A 21,970-nucleotide genomic window follows, 5' to 3' on the forward strand; every position below is an offset into this window, starting at 1 on the left:
GAGCCAGTCCACAAAATGAGAAAGTAGAATTTAGCAGCACACCTAAGACCTACGGCCGCCTGGCCCTTTAACAACCTCCAGGTTAAGGAAGGAAGCTTATAAGAAGTCAGTCCGTTTGCTCAGGAGTCCAAGATTTGAGAAGATCTATTTTCAACCTTCCCGCTATCAGTGAAAAATAAAAAGAAAACACGAGAGAGAGAAAGCCATAAAAGAGTAGCAACTGCTTATGGAGCCCCTTTGACGTCAGGCGGGGGCCTCACGGTCCTCCGGATAATCCTGCAAAGGAGGTGATCCTATACCCATTTTACAGACAAAGAAACTGAGGCCCAGAGTCCTTAAGAAGCTCGCCCAAAGTCCCAGGACCTAGCATTAGCGCCCCCTAAATCCTTCCTGCTATCCTTTGACATCGAGGACGAGCACACAGGCAGGTCAGTCGTCCGTTCATCCTTAGTCGCCACGGAGGCTCGGTGCCCCACGCTCCCTTGAAATAGGTTGGCCTGGCGCTCCCACCCCACTCCACCCCAGCACATGCCAAGGAACCAAAAAGGCTCCATTTATGTGGTCCCACAGGAAGCCCGTGTTGAAAGCAAACACACACAGAGCTCATGATGGTGACTCACAACTTCTAACCCTCCTCCTAACCAGTTGCATAAACTTTTCCAGTGTATTGAAGTCTTGTAGAAATAGTGCCTTCATGGGAAGATATCAAGGAAAATGTTCCAGGAGCCGACCAGCAGGCCCTACTCCGAGTTGTCAGCCCCCTTTTTGAGGTTTCTCTCTTTTTTTCCCCTCGGCAATTCCTTTCAAAAAAAATTTTTTTTTTTTCCCTCACCATTGACCTTGTTAGATTTGCTAGTACATTTTCCCCTCACACTGTAGCACTTCTGTAAATGTTTTTGTTCTTTGTTCTACTTCCTGTGCTCTTTGAGCTTGGCTGTGATGTCTGTTCAGTGGGGCCTTTCTGATCCAATTGCCCCTTGCCCGTACATCCTCTCCCCAGGTATCAAAAATGAGGGCAGTGGGGCCTGGAGGGCCCCTCATTAGAGGGAGGCGGCCCCGCTCTCCCACCAGTCACAAGCAGAGAGGGCAGAGCCGACTCCACGAATGACCAGTATTGAAAAGAAAGCTCCAGGGGTGAGAGAGAGACACAGCCTGGCAGAGTCAGAAGCAGAAGGTTAAAAAAGACAAGAGAAGCGAGGAAAAAAAAAAAAAAAAAAAAAAAGAAAGAAAGAAAGAAAGAGAAACCCACAAAAGCCTTCTTTCTGACTGCCGAAGTGGCTCCCTTTCAGGACCTGAGGCTTTCCAGAAAAACGTCCTGTGAAGAGTAGACCATTTCATGCTGTAAAATCTTCCCTCTGAGGGCAACACCTCGGGTATGTTGGCTATTCGTCCCCAGAGTTGTTGGCCACCCTTGACGCTCTGCTCCGGAGATGAGGGATGTCTTTGATCTGGGCAGACCCTGCCATGCTGATCAGAGTCTAAGTGGTGGCCAGCTCCTGTAGGAGCAGCGTCCAGGAACTTTGCTGGGATCCACATGAGTCAGCCTCCTTGGGGGAAGAGGTGGGGGGAGCGGGGCCCTGGAGAGCCGCCAAGGGTGGGTCAGGGGCGGTGCGGAGCTCTGGGCAGAGAGCGGCAGTGGTCGGTGGGGGCACTGGCTCCCCACAAGCTTGTGGGGGCTGGCGCGCTACAAGGGACGCTGCTTATTCTGGGTGGTGCACGCGGCACTGGATGTGGGCAGCGGAGGACCTGGCTTGCAGCCCGGCTGACCCAGTGTGGCCTCGAGCAAGCCGTCCCAACCTTCTGAGCTTTATTTCCTTTTTGGTAAAGTGGCAACGAGGTCCTCGTCTTCATTCGGCATCGAATGTGTATTTTCTTGAGCACCTACTATGTGCTGGCGGCTGGAGACAGAAAGATATCAAGGTGACGAGGTGTCTGCCTACAAAGACCGCTCACTCCACTGGAGGAAGGCAGACGCACGAACTGATCCTTAAAATCCGGTGTGAGGAGTGCAGTGAGAGAGGCGTGTGCAGGGTGAGGGGACAACATGGAGGAAACGGATTACTTCTTTCTAGGGAGGTCATTAAAGCTGACTTTAGGTCTTGATAAATAGCTTAGGACTTTCATAGTCAGATGGGGAAGGGAGAAAATGGCGTTAGAGCCCGTAGTTGCATTTTGTGCCAAAGCATGGAGCCATGCTCAGAGAACTGTGATATTTTTTGTAGAGAAAGAACATAGGCTACGTGTGTGTGTGTGTGTGTGTGTGTGTGTGCGCGCGCGCGCCCGTGTTGCAGTGCGGTGAGTGAGGCACTTGGCTAGGGCCCCAATTTAAGGGGGCACTAAAAGACTCAGTCATCAAGATTCATAAAATTCTGTTCAGGGTTTGAAAACTCAAAGTTAAGGCAAAAAGTCCACGAGTAAAAAAAAAAAAAAAAAATAGCAACACTTAAAATAAAGGCAGGGTTGGATCGCCACCTGCACGACTCACCTCCATGACCTTGCTCTCATCCTGCCCCTGCCGGATCCTCTTCCCTTTCTATCCAGCCCAAATATGAGGGCTCAATAAACGTGGGTAGTTCTGAGTGACCATTCAGGGTAACACAAGCATGTGCTTCTCCTCTTCAAAGAGCATCTTCTTCTAATACATGGGGGTGGGGGCGGACGGGGGGGAGGTCAGGGCTTGTTAGTTTTTCTGCCGGTTGTCACTTGTAACTCTGGGAATGCTGCCCTCCTTTGATACTGTGCTGCTGCTGTTCTGCTGGCCTCGGAGGGGGAACGATGCTGGGGGAAGACCCTTCTTCCCCGGACCATTCCAGTCCTCCAGCATATATACATCACCAACATAGGGCTGGCTGTTGTTTGTGCAACAGACATCACTGACAGTATAGAGAAAAGTAGGGAAAAAAAATCAATGTAAAGCAAAGCATCTCAAATTGAAAATAAAATATGAATGCTTCCAGAGCCATAAGGGAGATGGGGGAAGAGAAAGTAGGGTAAACTTTCAAGCTCTACTTCCCTGCCTTGAGGTCTTCTCCTTTCTTAAAACATACAGTCACTTCCTTAATCTCTGTCTCCCTTTAGGGAAAAGGTTCCCTCCTACCAAAAATATTTGTCTCTTCTGGGAGCTATGTCACCACCCATGGGTGCAACCCATGAGACACAACAATCCCTGAAATAGAGCCCCCAACCATCTGAGTTACTCAATCTGGAATGAAACTCTGAGGGTCTCCAGTGGGACAGTCCAGAGCAAGGGAAGATATAGGGAAGATATACCCCCTCATTCTTTCTACAGTCTTCAAGCTTTGTGAGTAAATTTTTGTACAGAATACATATATCTTCCATGGATATAATTCTCAGAGACAGTAGAGCCTAAATTCATATCCAGAATAATATAAGTTCTCTAAAAACAACATAATTGGACAAAAGATTTCTGGTCTCTTAGAAAGAGATATAGATGGAGCAGCTTCTATTTTCCTTTCTTTGCTTATCCTTCTTCTTCTAGAACATGTCCACTCATCTATCCAGGTATAAGAAAGTGGACTGGTAACATTGCCACCACATACAAAGTCATGTACTCTTCATGTCTATTTTAGTTACATGAACACTGAGCAGTTTTGAAATTCCACTTTTTTTCTACTTTAGCTAGATAAAACTCTTCAACAGGTCTATCGACACTCAACCCTATCTCTGTCAGGAGAAAGGAGTATCAGTAGCAAGATTTCTTTTCCTCATTCCAGAGCAAACCTTCAAGAAGGTGGGGAAAGAGAGAAATTGTTCTACAAATTATATCAGGTACACTATTCCTCTGCCCATAATTTAAGGCTTATTGTGGGTCTATAAACTGAGTTGTTCCTAAGTAAGACCATAGATCTCAACCCAAATACCTTGGTAATTACACCAAATGTAAATGGACTAAATTTTCTAACTAAAAGGCAAATATTTCAAATAAGTTATTTTTTATGAAATAGAACCATCTGATTTTCTCAATAGATGAATATAAAATGCAAGGACACAGAAAGGTTCACAGTAAAAGGATAGAACAAAGTATGCCGTGCAAACATGAAACATAAGGAAACTTGTATAACAATATTAAAACAAAATTGATTTTAAGGGAGAAAAAAGCATTACTAGAGACAAAAACATTTAAAATACTAAGAGTCTAAATTCATTAGCAAATCATATAATGATTCTAAATTTTCATGCAATAAATAAGACACCTTCAAAATGCATCAAGCTACAATTTTCATAACCACAAGAAAAAAATAGATCAGTCCACAACCATTGATATTTTAATATAGTTCTGAAGTTACAGTAAAATGAAGAGAATCAATAAGAACATAATAGATTTGAACAACAAGAAAAATTTGACCTACTCCAAGTGTCCATTCTTTTCAAACATTCATTAAAAAAGTGATTTAGAAAATGATTATATGCTGAGGGTGCCTGGTTGGCTCAGTCAGTTAAGCACTGAACTCTTGATTTTGGCTCAGGTCAGGATCTCATGGTCATGAGATGGAACCCTGAGTCATCTACTTGGGATTCTCTCTCTCCATCTCTCCCTTCCCCTCTCTTGCTCTCTGTCTCTCTCAAAATAAATGAACATTTAAAAAAATGATTATATGCTGGGTCATAACACCAGTCTTAATTATTTTCAAGGTACTGAAATCATACATAATAAATTCTCTGACCACAAGGCAATTAAGCTAGAAATCAATAAAAAAAAAAAAAAACAGCAGAGAGAAAATCCCCATATGTTTATAAATTAAACAAAATGAACTTTTAAATAACCCATAGGTAAAAGAATAAATCATAATGGAAACAAGAAAATATTTTTCACTTAGTGATAATGAAATATAATGCAATACAAAATTTGCGTGATACAGCTGAAGTGATGTTCAGAGGTATTACATAGCCTCAATTTCATACATTAGAAAAAAGAAAATCTGAAAATCAGTGATCTAAGTACCAAACTTCACAAGTTAGAAAAAAACAATAGTAAATTAACCACCCCCCGCCAAAGTAGAAGGTAATAAGAAATAAAATTCAGAGCAGAAATTAATGAAATAGAAAATAAACACAAAACAGAGACCGTCAATAAAACCAAAAGTGGATTCTTTAAAATGACTAATAAAATTTATTTAAAAATTCAAAAATAAGAGGGATGCCTCGGTGGCTCAGTTGTTTGGGTGTCCCACTTCTGCTCAGGTCATGATCTCGCGGTTCCTGGGTTCAAGCCCCGCGTAGGGCTCTGTGCTAACAGCTCAGAGCCTGGAGCCTGCTTCGGATTCTGTTTCTTCCTCTCTCTCTGTCCTCCCCTGCTCATGCTCTGTCTCTCTCTCTCTTGCTCTCAAAAATAAAGATTAAAAAAATTAAAAATTAAAAATTAAGAAAAGAGAAAGCATAGATAACCAGTGTCAGGAATCAAACTTAATAGAGGATATCAGTACAAATCATAAAGACTTAAAATTATAACAAAAGATAATACAAAGAAGTCTATGCCAAGAAATTTAAATGTAATGCACAAATTTTTGGAAAATGTAACTTACTAAAACTGACACTAGAAGAATTGAGAACTGGAAATAGTCCTAAATCTAGTTTAAAAACTGTTTTTAATCTGTGATTTAAAATTTCCCATAATGCAAGATCCAGGTGTAGATAGCTTCACTAGCGATTTTTTCCCAAACATATAGGCTCAGACGTATAGGAGGAAATAACAACAATTTTACACAAGCTCCTACAGTAAACAGGAAAGCTGAAATGCTTTTCCACTTGATTTATGAGGACGACACAACCTTGACACTAAAGCCTGACAAGGTCTTTATAAGAAAGGAAAATCAGGGGCGCCTGGGTGGCTCAGTCGGTTAAGCATCTAACTGTTGATTTTGGCTCAGGTCACGAGCTCACAATTGTGAGATTAAGCCCTGAGTCAGTCTCTGCGCTGAGCACAGAGCCTGCTGAAGATTCTCTGTCTCCCTCTCTGTCTCTCTCTCTGCCCCTCTCTTTCTCACTCTCTCTTTCAAAAAATATATATATTTTTAAAGTCTTCATAAATTAGGGAGAGAAAAGAACTTACCTAGCCTGATAAAAGTGTTTAAAAAAATCAAATCAAAACAAAAGAAAACCCCCACAATTACTGCAAATATTATATTTCATGGTGAGTGTTAAAATCACCCCTTTGAGGTCAGGAAAGAGACATGGGTGTTCACTATAAACAATTCTACTCGCATTATACTGGGAAGACCTTAACCAGTGAAATAAGGCAAGAAAAAGGAATAGCAGCATAAGGGGTTATTACTCACAGACAACATAGTTCGGTTTGTAGAAAATTCTAAAAATATATTGAGAAATTTAAATGATAAAAGAACTTAGAAAATTATTTGCATATATAAAGTCAGCACATAAAATAAAGTGTATTTCTATATGCAAACATCTAATAATTAGAAAACAAAATTTTTAAACATTTCACTTAAAATAACATACAAAGTCACTCAATACCTAGGTTGGCCTCAAACTGGTGAAACTGTTCACGACCTGTATCAGCAGTTACAAAAAATTCTTGAGGGAAGTTAAAGATTCAATATATGGAGAAATATCCTACACTCATCCATCGAAAGATTCTATATTATAAAGATGTCAATTCTCCCCAAATTCTTTAGATTCAGTGGAATCCCAATCAAAACCTCAACAGACAGTGTGTGTGTGTGTGTGTGTGTGTGTGTGTGTTGGCAGGATGATCCTAAAATGTATATAGAAATGCAAAGAGCCATGAATAGATGAGACAATCTTCAAAAAGAATGACGAAGTAAAAAGTACTTGGTCTTTCCGATATGAAGATATTAATTGCTATAATTAAGACATTGTGGTAACAGCGAGCTGTTAGATAAATGAGCAAAATAACAAATTAGCGAGTGCAGAAATAGAAACAGATGCCGATGTATGAAAACCTGACTTATTAGAAAGCTGGCACTACAGAAAAGAGACTTTTCTCAATAAACAGCCCTAGGTCCTTTGGACGTACATATGAAACAAACCTAATCTCGACCCTTTTTCACACCACATACAAAAATCAACTCCACGAAGCTGGGCCCTTCCCTTACACCATACATAAAAATTAACTCAAAACATTAAAAATCTAAATGTAAGACCTAAGACTATAAAATCCCTAGAAGGAAACAGAGGAAAAGCTTCATGACGGTGGACTTGGTAATGATTTGTTGGAGAGGACGCCCAAAGCATAAGCAACAAAAGCAGAAACAGACCAACGAGACCACGTCGAGCTCAAAAACTCTTGGGCATCGAGGGAAACAATGGCCAGAGTGAAAAGGCAACTTACAGAATGGGAGAAAAAAATTAGCAAATCACCTATCAGAGAAGGCGTTAATATCCAGAATAGGCAAATAATTTCTACACCTCTAGGACAAAAGAACAAATAACTCAATTTTCAAATGGCCAATGGCCTTGAAGGGACATTTCTCCAAAGAAGATAAAATAGCCAGTAAGGATATGATACACTTCACGGATCATTAGAGAAATGTAAATTGAAACCACAGTGACCTGTTGCCTCACACCCACTAAGATGCCTGCTATCAAAAAACTTAAAAATAGGGGCCCCTGGGTGGCTCGGTCAGTTAAGCATCTGACTCTTGGTTTCAGCTCAGGTCATGATCTCGAGGTCCGTGGGTTTGAGCCCCACGTCGGGGTCTGTGCTGACAGCATGGAGTCTGCTTGGGATTCTCTCTCTCCCTCTCTCTCTCTGCTCCTCCCTCGCTTGTGCTGTAAACTTAAAAAAATAATAACATAAAAAAAAAAATAAAGCTAGCTAACGTTGGCCAGGAGGCAGAGAAATTGGAACCCTGGGGCACTGTTGGTGGGAATATAAAGTGGTGCAGCAGGCATGGAAAAGAGTGCACAGAATCCTCAAAAAATTAAAAATAGAATTACCGAATGATCCGGCAAGCTCACATCTGGGTATGCATATCCCGAAGAATTCAAAGCGTGGTCTCAGGTATTTGCACACCCATGTTTACGGCAGCATTATTCACGACAGCCAAGAGGTGGAAGCAAGTTCTAGAGATATGATCCAGCAGGTGTGAATACAGTTAACACGGCTGAACTGTACAATCAAAAATGGTTCACGGGGCGCCTGGGTGGCTCAGTCGGTTGGGCGTCCGACTTCGGCTCAGGTCATGATCTCACGGTCCGTGAGTTCGAGCCCCGCGTCGGGCTCTGTGCTGATGGCTCAGAGCCTGGCGCCTGCTTCGGATTCTGTGTCTCCCTCTCTCTGCCCCTCCCCCCTCATGCTCTGTCTCTCTCTCTCTCTCTCTCTGTCAAAAAATAAATAAATAAATAAATAAATAAATAAATAAAAAATAAAAACGGTTCAGGTGGTTCATTTATGTTAAGCATTTTTACCACCACTTTAAAAAAAATCAATTCCGGATAGATTTTAGATTTAAATATGAAAGAGACACCACAGGGGAATATCTCCATGACCTGCGAGTAGAGAAAGATTTCTCCAGAGAAACAGAACATAAGCAGGAGTTGGTAGGGCAGCCAATAGAGCAGAATTTCTTCTTCAAAAACCTCAGTTTTGTTCATAACGCCTTCTGACGGATCGGATGCGGATCGTTCAGATGCCGGAGGACAATCTGCTTTACTTAGAGCCAACTGACGGTGGGCATTAAGCACATCTACAAAACACAGTCCATGGCGACACGTAGATTGGTATCTGACTGAATAGCTGGGGACGTCGTAATCCTGGTTCATTGAGCTGCTACTATAAAATACCCAGACCAGGTGGTTTATAAACAACGACGTATATGTCTCACGGCTCTGGAGGCTGGGCAGCCCAAGGTCAGGGTGCCAGCACAGCCGGGATCTGGTGAATATCCCTCTTCCAGGTTGCACACTGCTGACCTCTCGCTGTGTCTTCAGAAGACGGGAAGGGTGAGCAGATTCTCTGGGACCTCATTTATAAGGGCACTAATCCCATTCTTGGGGGCTCTACCCTCATGACCTAATCGCCTTCCCCAAAGGACCCACCTTCTAATACCATCACTTTGGGGGTTTAGGATTTCAAAATATGAATTTGTGTGTGTGGGGGGGGACACAAATATTTAGACTGTAGCAATGTGTTTTAAAAGCATGGGTTCTATTATGACTCAGGGATGGCGAGGCTAATAGATCAGGAGATGACCGCCATAGAAAAGATGGCGGTTATACTCACACATCACAAGAGGGGGGCCCCCCACCGAGAGAAGGGTGCATGGAGGGGGCAGGTGGGGAAGCACCAGGGTTGGTCAGGAGGCAGAGAGACCGAGAGACCGAGGGGAGAGCACGGGCGAGAGTCTCTACTGTGGTTTCCACAGGATGGAACGGGTGAGGTGGGGAGACAGACTTGGGATTGGCGGGTCTGAGTAACTGCAGCGGGCCCCGGGGCACGGGGCTGCCTCTGCTGGCCTGACACCTGGCTCCGTGGTGACTAGGGCAAAGGATGGTGAGGGTCCGAAAGGGGCGCTGAGGGCGTGGGCTCTCGATTGGCTGGCTTGCATTCAGAAGGCCTGAGTGCAGGTGAGTCTTGTGCTCTTGCTAGAAATCGGCCACGCTTGGCCCAGGCAGTCACCCCAGGGCCAGCACGGCCCCGAGACGGTCAAGCATCGGAATAAAGAAAGGAAAAGGCGTGACTGATGCCCACGGCCCAGCTAGGCATAAAACTAACCGCGACGGTGGGGTAGGAAAATTGGCTGCCCAGTGCACACGGCAATGTTAACGACGGTTCTCTCTCAGAAAGCGGTGAGACTGCGTGAGGTTTACTTCCTTTCCTTTCTCTTTTCTGTACGTTCTAAATTTTCTCTGTGAGCCTGATTACCTTTCTTCTCAACATGGTGAGGGGGTGGGGACCGGGTCAAAAACCGTCTGGGGCGTCCGGCGTGACTAGCTGAGTCCCTAGCCCCGCGGACGCATGCTCCCGTCTGGGCTGGTTCGAGGGGACACAGGCATCTCCCTGCCGCGCGCCCTCCCTGGGCTCTCTGTCCCCCAGAGCACAGAGGCGCCCTCCTGCCTCCCTTCCCAGGACGCTGAGGGGGCCGGAAGCCCGCATAAGACGGTGGGGGCCTCCCCTCAGAGGGCCTGTGTCAAAAACCTGGGCTTTGGGTGTGTGTGTTTAGAGTGTACGTGTCAAGAAGTGAGTGTCTGTAAACGAGTGTGTAAAGGTGTGGGGCGCGTATATGTGTGTGTGGGCAGGTGAACGTGCATGCATACGTTAGTGTGAGTGTGGAGTGTGCAGTGAATGAGTGCATTTAAGTGTGGGTGCCAGAGAGAGTGTGTGTGCGGGTGCGTCTGTGTGCGTCGGGGATCTGGGAACCAGAGGAGGAGGGGGCAAGACAGGAGGAAGCACAGTGACCCTGCCTTGGTGTCCTGGGGGGACAGGCCGCCACACGGGAGAGCCACAGGAAGGAGACTAGGCTGCGTCCCAGGATCCCATGTGTGTAGCCCCAGAGGGCGGGTCTCCCCGGCTGACTGGGCTGGAGAGGCGTCTCCACCACCACGGAGCCCCTTGGAGGCCAGGGGGCGCTCCGAACTGGGGCGGAGGTGTGCACTTGACTGTCACCTGACCAGGGAGGACATTCTGTGGGCCTCTTTGCCCAGGGTGCCCAACGGCCCCGCACAGGGCCAGTTGCCCCGCCCAGCACGCCGGGGGTGGGGGGGACGGGTGATCGGCACCCCCTAAGCCCCAAGTGTCCTCACGGCACGTCGGGTCCCCGGCCCACCTGTGGAGAGTGTAAACGATGTTGGCCCCGAGACACTCCTGCGGGCACCAGTCTTCAGAGAACGTGGGCGCCTCTGTTGGTGGTCTCAGGGGGCAAAGGCAAGTAGACCCGGGGTGACCACGCACGGGGGAGTCAGGCCTGTGCCCTACCTCTCCCGGCCTCCACCTCACCTGCATCTTCCTGGAGCCAAGATGACACGAGGGGGGCCAGGAGCGGCCCAGGACGGGTGGGGGAGGGCCGCGGAGGGAGGGCAACAAGGCCCTTCCTGCAAAGGGGACGTCCCTCCCCTCTGTGATGAGGAGGCCCTTCCTGAGGGGAGCCACCCCCAAAGTGATAAGGCCTCTCAGAAGGGGGGCCGGCCCCCCCCCACCCGCCCCGGTTACACTCTGCCTTTGAAGCCAACCCTTGAGCGCTGAGAGGGCTTCTTCGAGGGACGCCCCAGCCCCTTGGTGGGAAAGCCTTTGAAGTGTCTGGTGAGACTGGGCCTCTAAGGGGCCGACTGTCCTGAGTCAGACACGTGGGGGGGGGGGGGCAGGGGAGGAGGGAGAGACTGACAGCTCCTTGTCTGATTGAACAGGAGCCCAAACAAGCAAAGGTCCAGAGAATACTCCACAGGTCCTTGTCGCCGCCCAGCTCTGAACACCCCGGCCACTGATCCCCAGGAGCTGAGGAGGCCGAGGCCTTGCAGCTTCTGTGGCAGGAGCCGGACCCCGAGAAGGCGGCCAGGCTGGGCCCGGCACCGAGCATCCTTCTCTCGTAGGAAAGAGAAAACCACCAGAAGGATCTCGACCTGCTGCTTGGAGGGTGGCCGGCAGCATGGGCCCCACCCCAGGCCCACGGAGCCGGGAATAACTAAGCGACGACCCCCTTGTCCCTCTCTGGGAAGAATAAAGGACCCGCCTCTGGAGTCCGATGGGCACGGGACACTTTCTATTTTACAAAATGCCTCCAGCCTCGTAACTGCTGGTGAGAATCAGAATATTACCAGTGTTGCCATGTTGGAGACGAAATCCATCTGGGCTGGTGGAGGGAGAGGTTTACAGAAGAGTGGACCAAAGCACGGGTGGGTGTGAGACTTAATAAAGTAGCATAGATGTGGGACTGAGACTCAGGCCTCCTGAAAGTGCCCCACTCCACTCACCACCTCCATGACCTCACCACCTCCTATGACCGTTTAGCAGTCTGGCCCGGTGGAAGGACGCCGGACGTGACAGAAGGTCGGGAGTCCTGAAGTGAATCCTAGTTCTGCCCATGCTTGGCTGTGTGCCCTTGGCCAGGTAGCTGAACCTCTCTGGGGGCCTCCAACCACACGGTCTCAAAGAACACTTTCTGCTCTGAAATGGGGGTACCTCTTCCCTCCCCAGGATTCACCAGAGAACATTCTCTTCATATATTTGAAAAGACGATGGGACTTTTCAGATGTTGCTGACATCCATCCATTACATAAAACAGGGAATTATTTGATGAGGAATGGGGGCCTGACTCAGGTCTGCGTGTCACTGACAGGGAGGTAACCTGCACTAAATGCTCAGAGTGAGGTCAGGAGGAGGCCGGTCGTGGAAAGAGAGGAAGTTTCTCCGGTAACCATGGTTTCAGCGGATGCCCTCTGGCAGCTCATTACAAAATAAACATCACAGGTGCCCAGGGAAGCCTCCCCTAGCTCACCTCTCCCTTCTTCCTATTTCTGTGGCTTCTGCCTCCGTGACCCTTTTTTAAATTTAAATTGATGGACTTTCCTCTTTAGAGCAGTTTTAGTTAGGTTTAAGACAAAATTCAGTGGAAACTACAAATTCTCACCATACCCCACCCCTGCCCTGGAAATTTCCCCTATTATTAACCTCTTTTTTTTTTTTTTAAGTTTATTTATTTATTTTAAGAGAGAGAGAGAGCACAAATCGGGGAGAGGGAGGGAGAGAGAGAATCCCAAACAGGCTCTGTGCTGACAGTGCAGGGGCGCGATCTCACAAACCTTATGCTCATGACCTGAGCTGAAGTCAAGAGTCAGAAACTTAACTGGACTGAGCCACCCAGGCGCCCCTCGCCTGTTATTAAGCTGTAATTAACCTCTCGCCTTAGTGGCACATTTGTTGCAACTGACGAGCCAGTATGGATACACCACTATTAACTAAAGTCGATCTGAATTCACTCTCGGTGTTGTATTCTATGGGTTTGGACAAACGTAGAATGACATGTACCCATCATTACAGCACCACACAGGAGAGTGTCACTGCCCTAAAAGCCCTCTGTGTACCACCTATCCATCCGTCCCTCCCGCCCAAGCCCTGGCAACCCCCGATCTTTTTATTTCCTCTGTAGTTTTGCCTTTTCCAGATGATTCCAACTATAGGAATCATCCAGTATGCAGGCTTTTCAGACTGTCACTCAGCAATGTGCAGTTCAGTTTCCTCCATATCTTTTCAGAGTTTGCTGAGCTCCTTTCCTTGCAGGGCTGACCTGGCGGGCTTCTGATGGGGAGCAGAAGATCCTGACGGCGGCACCAGGACCTTCGCAGGAGCCCCACACCCCCAGAGCCCGGCAGCACCGTCTCGGAAGGGCTGTGCAGTCAGAGCCTGTCCATTCACTCAGCGTGCCCAGGAGCTAGGGACAGAGATGTAAGAAACAGGGGCCGGGTTCTTACGAAATCCCACCCAAAATGGGTGGAAGGAGCCACGGGAGAGCTGGGCTCCGGCCTCCTGGGATATGTGGCTTCCCTCCCTGCGGGAAACACGAGCCATCACCTGAAAAGGAGATACTGCGTGGTGACACGGTGACCCGTCTGCACCTGACTCCTCGCCCTGCCCAATTCCCCCCCAACCAGGCAAGGAAGGAGAATCTGGGAGGAGAACGTCCAACCCCCAGCCCATTTTAAGCCCGGCCAGGAAAGCCCGAAAGCCGCCTGGCTGTCTCCCGCCCCCATCCCTGGCAGAAGGTTTTCCAGAGGAACCAGACAGCCTCCTGAGCACCCCCAATATGCGCGGAGTTGCTGGATCTCATCTGTCTGCCTCCCTCCTGGGCCAAGACAAAAGCGTCACTCTGTGTCTGACACCAGGCCTGAATCGCTCTCACCCCTGCTGTCAGCCTCCTCCCTGGCTTTCTTCTTTGTTTGGTGTTATTTACCACTGCAAAATGAACAGAGTAACAAGCTTCTCACTCAGGGACGCCAGCCCACCTGAAGAATTTGAGCAAACTTTTGCAAAACCTGGCTGCAATCGAGGTCTTGCCTTCTGGATCTTGGTCAGCTCAGGGAAGGCTGGGGTTCCAAGAATTTCCGCATGACCAACCGGTGGCGGGTGGGAGGGGCGGGGAGGGGCTGGAGAAGAAACACAGGACGCGGACCATCCCCACAGAAGAAGAAGCCCCATAAACACCATCAGATATGCCTTCCGTAAAGGGTTTCATGGAGCTGTTTTTAACGTCTACATTTAACAATTCGAAGTACCCCGCGCCTGTGTATTTCAGGTATAATGTCTCAGAAGCAAAAACTTACAAAGGTCTCTGATGTTTCTCTTTCAGACTTTTTTTGTTTTTTTCCCATGATACGAACTTTTTTTTTTTTTTTTTTTAAGGCCTGTGCTTTCCAGTGAGCTCTCCTCCGTCTCTTTTTCTTGCTGAGACTGCAGATGTACATTATGGTAGTGTGAAAAAAGCTAATTACACTGCCGAGGCTTGGCGGGAGGCAGGGAAGGCCCCGCCGAGAGCACAGGATGATTGATTTGCACTGTCACACAGCTCTGCTGGGTGTCATAACTTAGTGACAAATCAAGGATTACAGTGACCCAGAGTAACTCTCTCCCTTTGTTGTTGGGCAGACATCAAAGCCGCCAAGCGTATTAGTGTTTTTAATAAGCAGTTAAGTCAGGAGTAGCTTACAGTTTAGAATTACTTTGTGTACAACCGGAGGTGTTGGGGCGGGGGAGAGCGTAGGAGACAAAACAACCAAAAATCATTAGTCGGATAAAAAACCCGAATGAAATAAAACAAAAGAAAAGAAAATGAAATGGAACGGAGCCCATGTGGCAGGAGCGGGTTCTTTGTAGGGGCGGTTGGAGGTTTTGCATTATTTGTTCAAGCCACACAGAGGCCTGCTGGGGCAAGGCACGCCGTCTGGAAATTCGGTTTTCTGGGGGGAAAAGGGACTATACACGCTACAGTTCTGGGAGGGAGGGGTGGCGCGCTTCTTATAAGCAAATGGCTTTGTTTTAATCCGCGCAGAGGGAGGCTGGGAGGGTCACGTTGATGTGTTTGAGGACAAATATCCTGTTCCCCAACAATTAGTATCATAAAATGGTTGGGGCCACTCACCTTATCTCGAGTGTACACGTATCCCTGAGGACAGCTGCGGTCGATGCTGGTTTTTCTCAGGACCTTTACCTTCAGCAACGGAGCAGAGACCTGAAAATCAGAGCAAGGTAGGAAGCTACTATTCGTTCCTGCTATACGGTCATTATCACCCTGGTGATGCGAATGGTTTCTGAGGACGAGGACTGGCTCCTTGGAGGACACAGCTGGGGCCAGGGCCCCGATGGCATAGGTTGGCCGTCACGCTCTGTGGGGTGACTTTCCCTGGTGACTTTCAGCAAGTGGAGCCCCCCAGACAGAGAGAATCTCTGCCCGAATCACACTTGAACTCCTGAGAAGCATGTATCAGCATCAGAGAGGGGGTGACCCAGCTTATGTGGTATGGGAGAAGAGCAAAGGCAGGTCTTGGCTGTGTGACCCTGGGCAAATCCATCAACGTCTCTGGGCCTCAGTTTCTTCATCCTGCATACCTGGAAATAATCCTTTCTTGCTTGCTCAGTGGGTTGTACAAATCTAATAAAACGAGGCTGATGAAAATATTTCACAGATTCCCAAGCACTCTGCGACTCGATCGGAAAACGGAAGCATGGAAAGAAGCCATCTTGTCACATGTACGCTTGGTAGACACAGGTGAAGGAAAGCTATGGCATCACCCACGTGGGCACCCCATGACAGATCTGCATCTTGAGACGTGCATCCACGGGGATGCACTTTGGCCTATGTTGTGTATAAAATCCACTGGGGTAAACAATGGCCTTGATTTTCATTTGTGTGTATGTACGAGTCTATGTATTCCCATTTGCATCCCAATGAACAGAAACAAGAAAAATCAAACCCACAGGAGTAGCTTTAATTGCTATTATTATGAATAAAATGATGGAATAGGCAGGCTGCAGGTAGGAGGGTGAGAGTAAGAGAGGGAGGCCTCCCCACACAGGGAGGCCCCAGCAGGTGGCTGGCAGAGCAATACCCCTCAATATAGTCCCTATGGCTACGTATTAGCCAGGTGGGTTCCAAAGGGGGATTTTTGTCAGTTTGCTCAGGAGGCGAGATAAAGCCTTGAGAGACTGATGGTCCCTCAAGCAAGTTCATGCGGACTGAGCAGCGAGAGTGTCTCATCCCCCACTCAGAGACTGTTCCATTGGATAACTGGGCCCTCGCCCCTGGCTTTCACTCAGCACTTTGAAAAGTCCCATTGACAGGCTAGGATTCCCTGACTCTGTTTTCACATGTGTTTTTTATTTTTTAATATTTTTTAAAATTTACATCCAACTTAGCACATAGTGCGATAATGATCTCAGGAGTAGAATTCAGTGATTCATCCCCTGCATATAACACCCAGTGCTCAAGCCGGTCTTCTTTAGATTGCCGACCACCTCCCTCTCTTTTTTGCAATTAAGTGGGTCACGGTTTACTCTACTTAGGGCGTTCTATTCCATGGCAGCAGAAGTGCTGTGTATTAACAAATGCATCCTGCAGGGTAAGCTCCTTCTGCAGTTGCCCAAGTGCATCACGTTATGTTGCTTCTTACTTATCAGAATTGCAGAATTACTCTTCAAAAACTCACAGCTCCCTTCATAATGACTACAGAAGATACTTCTGAGCCCACCCAGCCCTGTATTCCTTTTCTCCAACCTTACAGAGAACTTTCTTCAAATGAAACCTCCCACGGGAAAGAGTTCTGTCTTGTCTAACAGGTCAGATCTGCTCATAGCACTCCGGGCCAGCAATTCCGCTCCTTGGTATCTCCCACACGTGCACCAGGAGACAGGGAGAGGAATGTTCTGTACAGCGCTGTTCCCAATAGTAAGAAAAGGAAAACCGCCTCAAAGTCCGGCAGCAGCGGAAGAGACAAACTGTGGTCATTTAATGTAAATAAACACTATTGATTGCCAAACACGAACTACGGCTGTGAGCGTGAACTTGAAAAGAAATCTCGAAACCAAAATGTGATGAAGAAAGGCAAATTCTATGGGGCGCAGCCGGGTAAGCACCCGACTCAATTTTGGCTCAGGTCATGATCTCACGGTTTGTGAGTTCAAGCCCCACTGATGGTGCAAAGCCTGCTTGTGATTCTCTCTCCCTCTCTCTCTGCCCCTTCAGTGCACGGACGCTCTCTCTCTCTCTCTCAAAATAAATCAGTAAACTTAAAAAAAGAAAAGAAATGCAAATTCTAGAAGACAACATGCATGTGACTTTGTTAATATAAAGTACAAAAAACAGGCAACAGTAAACAGTATGTTGACTGAGCACACATACGTGAGTATTGAAACCATGAAGGGGAGGAAGGAGACAATGGAGAAGGAAGGAGAGAGGGCAGGGAAGAAACGGGAATGCTCTCGTTCCTGGAGAGGTGGTTTCTCCCCATCTCAACAGGGGTCAGGCTTGGTGTGTTGGACACGGGGGTAAAAGGCTGTGAGGGTGATCTAGGATCTTACGAGCTCCTTTATTGTTCAGATATGTGGTTAGTAGGTGCCAAGAGTTTGCTAACCACAGTGCTCCCTGAACTGGCAATATTTTCTTCTACGGTCCCCTGGAGAAACCAAGGAAGACGAAGGTGGTTCACGCCAGGGATCTGTTAAAACAAAACAGCATCGAGAAGATGGTCTAGGGCTGGCAGAAGTTAGGGTGGCCTCCTCCACCTTCCAGATGGCCCACACGCTACTCACAGATGCCCCGAGTGGGATGAGGGACTCGGGGCGAGGTGGGGCCGGGGGTGAGGGGTCTCAGTTCTGGTATAAGGAAGCAGGTGGGCGGGAATAATAGGCAACCGACGGTGGACAGTCCAGCCCGGACGGTGGACACTCGAACACTCGAACATCAGTGTGTGAGTGTCCAGTGAGAGGAGAACACACCGGCGGCAGGGCGGCCCTCAGCACTGAATACTGTAGACGCCACAAAGTGGACCAAGAGAGAGGAGATGTATTCATTCTTATTATTCACCTTGAAAGTGACCTCCTCAGAGGGAGATAGGGAGTGACCACTCAGTCACTCCCTAGTGCGTCCCTCTATTTTAATTCTCTGCACAGCACCTCTAGGATCTGATGTTTTCCAGTTCTGTTTGCGCATCTGTTGACCGCTGGTCTCCCCCAGCCCGGTGCCTCATCGCCGTCCCTGCCGCCGGGACATAAATTTAGCTCCCTTCGCGTTGGAGGTAATCAGAGAAGCATCCTTCCCTCCTTGGAGATAACGTTCACATAGATATCAAACACTATAGCCTCATATGGATCTGTAAGAAATAACTTCTAAAAACCATCCAGTAAGGAACCCTAGGACGTCAGCAAGAGTAGTTGCCTCTTGGAAGGAGCGCTAAGAAACTGAGGGATAGGGAGAAAAAGGTAAACGTCTCACTGCGTATTTTTTGTCCTATTGGACCATTTAATCAAGCACATGTACGTCTTGTGTTAAAAGTTTGCTTTAGGGGCGCCTGGGTGGCTCAGTCAGTTAAGCATCCAACTCTTGGTTTCGGCTCAGGTCGTGATCTCATGGGCTGTGAGTTTGAGCCCTGAGTCAGGCTCTGCACTGGCAGCCTGGAGCCTCCTTGGGATTCCTTCTCTCTCTCCCTCTCCTGCCCTTCCCCTGCTCGTGCACTGCCCCCCCCCCCCAACCCAAATAAATAAAGTTAAAAAAATTAATTTTTTTCTCTCCCTGCACCTCCCTCTAAAATAAAATAAATAAATAAATGTTTATTTTAATTAAAATCTCAACACCTCTCCCTCTGGCTCTCCCCATCTTAATTTCCCAGATTAGGCATTTCCGACTGCCTCATTTAAAACCCCTTGAGCCTGACTAATGACGTTTCAGGGTTCACCTCCAAATCTCTCCTGTACATTTGGAATTTAGACCCATTATGTGGCTGTTTTCTTGGCTTTCCTTTTAGCTTCCTTCACCTTCCTTTTCCCTGGGGAAGTCAGGAGACATTTCCAGAAGAACTTTGAGAAATGATCTACTAGTCCATACAGCACCAAAAGTGATGGCCAGATTTCTTTTTCTGAGCATGCGTTTGCTGGAATGTGGGGCTGGGCACAGAAGGGCGAGCAAAGCTTTCTTCTCTTACCTGCTACTGTCCTCCTGGGTTGGACCTCTGTCCCCAGGCAACCCAGCACAAGCCTCCCCTGAGGGTGCCAGCACCCTCCCATCTGAACCGGGAAGAGTGTCCCTCTCACAGAAGGCACCGGGTAGAGGGGATTGTCCATCGACCATGCCAGTTGGCCAAGTTCCTCTCTCAGCTAAATCAGGAAGCTCATAAAAAGACTTTATCTCTGGGTCGCCCGTGCCTCCCCAGTTTCCACCCGCCTGGCGCCTGGGAAAGGACAACAAAGGGGTGTGGAGAACAATGACCTTCTGTGAGGCCGAGCCTGCACCAACAGAGTCATGGGAACCCTGGAGTCTCGGTCCCTCTCCTCCCTTGGCCTGGAGCCCAGGTGGCCAGGTGTCCTTCCTGGTAGACCAGGAGGCCCTGGTGGCCACGTGTGCTCCCTGGCTGGTGGCCTTGCCCATGTCCCTTCTTGAGTGTTAACAGCTCTTCAAAAAGAGCCTGACAGGTGGCCTAGTTTTCTCCTGTGATTTCTTAGAATACTCCTGGTGTCACCAACTCTAAGAATACGCCATTTTGTTTCTTACCACCCTTCTCTAGACTGGGCCGAAGACCAATGTCACATCCTGCCCCTCACGTTTGCCATTCTTCCCAGAGCCCCCCACCGGGGTGGCACACTGACCGCAGAGGCCGCTTCCCTACGGTTAGGAGGTGGCTCTGTCCCCCCCACCCTGCCTGGGCCTCACAGCTGCCTGTAAAACACCAGGACATCCGGGCATCTGGTTCATAACAGCCTGTGCTCCCGGGGCCTTGGGGCAGGTACAGTGACCTGAAGGCACTCCCTGCCCCCTGCCCCCACCCCAACCTGCAGACTCAGCGCCGCTGAATACCTTCACATTCTTTGCTTTTAAATTTTACATTTTCCCATCTGCCGTCTCATGACTTTTGCCACTAACCCGAGAAGAACGTAGATGCGTATTTTTATTTCTCCTTTAGGGACAAATGAAGTGAGGTGCAGGCTTGTCCAAGGTCATTACCAGTCACTGGCTGACAGAGCACGTGGAACTCCTGACTCCTCTCTCCAGGGTTTCTCCATCCTGTTGCTTGTTCAGAAACACTTCCGGTGCTTGGGCCTATTGTACTTCCCACTTCCGGTCACGGACTGTGAGAGCCGAAAGGGGCTTCCGGTGTGGTCGTGTCCCACCCCCCACAAGGAAAGTAAGCCCAGGAGGGGGGCGGGGGGGAGGAACTTCCCAAGGTCATATGGGGAGGGAGCAGCAAAGCTGTCTGGTCCCAGGCCCGCTGGTGCTGGGGATCCAAAACCCTTTCTCCCCATTTCTCTCCTTCCCTCCGCCCTGCCAGGGTGACCAGGCGATCCTTGGTGTCTGTGTGGCCTTTGCAGCCGCGGCCGTGTTCTGAGGAGGGACAGGGGGGTCCTCATGGACCGGAGGGGCGGGTCTGGGAAAGAGGGTGAGCTGGGACAGGAGGTAAAGGAGAAGGGCGAACATACCAGGCTCCGATGACTGACGTGGGACCTCGGGAACACCCCTGGTCATTTGTGCGGGTTGTGGGGCCGGCTGGGGAGACCTAATCCAATGAGAGAAGTCAAAAGGTGTTGGTGCTGCAGCACCACCACGATTAAGAGAAGCAGAATGCTGTCACCTGGGCCTGATGGCCACACGGTTCCGCGACAGCTCCTCCCGTCATCAGGAGTGACTGGTGGACCTTGTGGTACATCGTGCTTGATCTGTGTCCTCTCTGCTCAGTCTAGGCAGAGTGGCCAGAGCTTCGGGGTTAGAAGGGGCTTGAAAAAACCCCTATTCAGAAAGAAACCAGTATGTTGTGTCCTGGAGCTCTACCTGTGGCTCCTTCCTTTTCCGGCTTCTGATGTTAGGTCACACCAAGTAGCCACAAGGGCCGTATGCTCATCGGCCCTGGCGCAGGTAAGCTCTGCAGAGGCTGCAGCGAAGAATGAACTGCTCACTGATCTTCTCTGGTTCTAGAGCAAGATCTGGGAGGCACCCCACACCGGGGGCAGCGAGCCAGGAGCACCGCTCGGCCGGGACGGCTGGGCTGCGGGGCTGAGAGAACCCGGGGCAGAGCGAGCTGCCAGCCGCTGGTCGGCAGGTTGTGGCAGTGTGGGCCTGGCATTTCCGGAGCCCCTTTGATGGTGAGTGTGAAGTTGACATCCCCCCAATTTCCAGTGGCTGTTCCCCAAAGCCACCCCAGTTAGCACAGTGCTGAGTTGACACAAATATTGTTTTGCCAAGAGGCTTCTTTCCTACCCTGCAGCCTTTCCTTCCACCAGAGTGATGCCCTCAAGTTCCTTCCATATGGACAATTGGGAAGGGGATAATAAGCAGTGAAGTCTTTTTCCCTGCAGAGGGGGGAAAGCCAACAACCGATGCGTTAAGCAGACAAAAAAAAAAAAAAACCCCGAAGAATGGAATGGAATGCCTATCTACTAACAATGCCCATCTTTGGTCGGTGGGACCAAGTCTGATTTTTTTCTCATCTGGTCTTCATTTCCAAATGTACTATAATATATATATATATATATATATATATATATATATATATATATAGTCACTGTATGCTAAAAATAAATACGTACTAAAAATTTTAGAGCCACTACGCTCTCAGAAGCAGCGGGCTTCGTGCAGGGAGTCCCTGGAGGGGATCCTTCCCCGACAGAGGGCGGGTTCCTACACTGTCCCCAGGGCAGGCCACCCCCGCTCTGGGGCTCCTCCATGGCTTCCTTAAAGAGCTTCCCATTCTCTCCCGTCCCTGTAGAGTCAGGCTCTTATGGGAAAAGCCAAATCCCATTATCTCCCAACTCAGCTAAATGGTGAGAAAACAGACTGGTCCA

General features: G+C 48.6%; 1 long non-coding RNA gene across 5 annotated transcripts; it reads right to left on the reverse strand.

The window, feature by feature from the left end:
- Positions 1-8,371: 8,371 nt before the first annotated feature.
- LOC109277051 (uncharacterized) lies at positions 8,372-20,218 on the reverse strand. 5 transcript variants are annotated; one of them, XR_002084976.2, is made up of 4 exons: positions 20,058-20,218; positions 15,069-15,158; positions 13,833-13,885; positions 13,068-13,504 (listed from the first exon to the last, which is right to left on the reverse strand). It is a non-coding gene; the product is annotated as an uncharacterized LOC109277051 (long non-coding RNA). The 5 variants fall into 5 exon arrangements; XR_008418778.1 differs by lacking the exons at positions 13,068-13,504; positions 13,833-13,885 and adding an exon at positions 8,372-8,687; XR_008418777.1 differs by lacking the exon at positions 13,833-13,885 and having other exon boundaries at positions 13,068-13,364.
- Positions 20,219-21,970: the final 1,752 nt, after the last annotated feature.

Source organism: Panthera pardus, unplaced genomic scaffold (genome assembly GCF_024362965.1).
Source record: "Panthera pardus isolate Hobbes unplaced genomic scaffold, ASM2436296v1 HiC_scaffold_3, whole genome shotgun sequence".
Lineage (NCBI taxonomy): Eukaryota > Metazoa > Chordata > Mammalia > Carnivora > Felidae > Panthera > Panthera pardus.